This window comes from Podarcis tiliguerta (genome assembly GCF_965153285.1).
Source record: "Podarcis tiliguerta genome assembly, chromosome: 5".
NCBI classification, from domain to species: domain Eukaryota; kingdom Metazoa; phylum Chordata; class Lepidosauria; order Squamata; family Lacertidae; genus Podarcis; species Podarcis tiliguerta.
Window position 1 is genome coordinate 79,917,079 of NC_139538.1, and position 454 is coordinate 79,917,532.

Genomic DNA, 454 nt, shown 5'->3' on the forward strand with positions numbered 1-454 from the left:
TCCAGAAAAAGGAGGAAGAGACTATCGCCGGAATGTGCAACGCCAAACCAACATTGCTCTTGGAGCTGTTCTTTTCATGATTAATGTAGAAACAACACAAGGCTTTGTCTGAACTTTCTAAAGACCAGCACCCAACTTCTAACAACACAGGCAACTATGTAATAAATGGTGGAGTGGCTTGTGCACTGTGTGTCTAGCGTTAACTCTCAACTACGGTTCAATACCACGCATGCCTCACTCTTGCAGAATGTGGTCTGCTACTGATGCACAAAACCTTTTCTTTTCCGCTGGCATCACGTTTCAGGCATTTATCAACAAAAGCAGACAGGATTGTAACAGGGCCAGTCTGAATTACTTGTTTACACTGCGTGCATAACATGCACAACTGCACATCACACATTTTCCTTTCAAAAGTGCAGAATGCAAGAGATCTGAACGGCAGCTGTGCACTGCC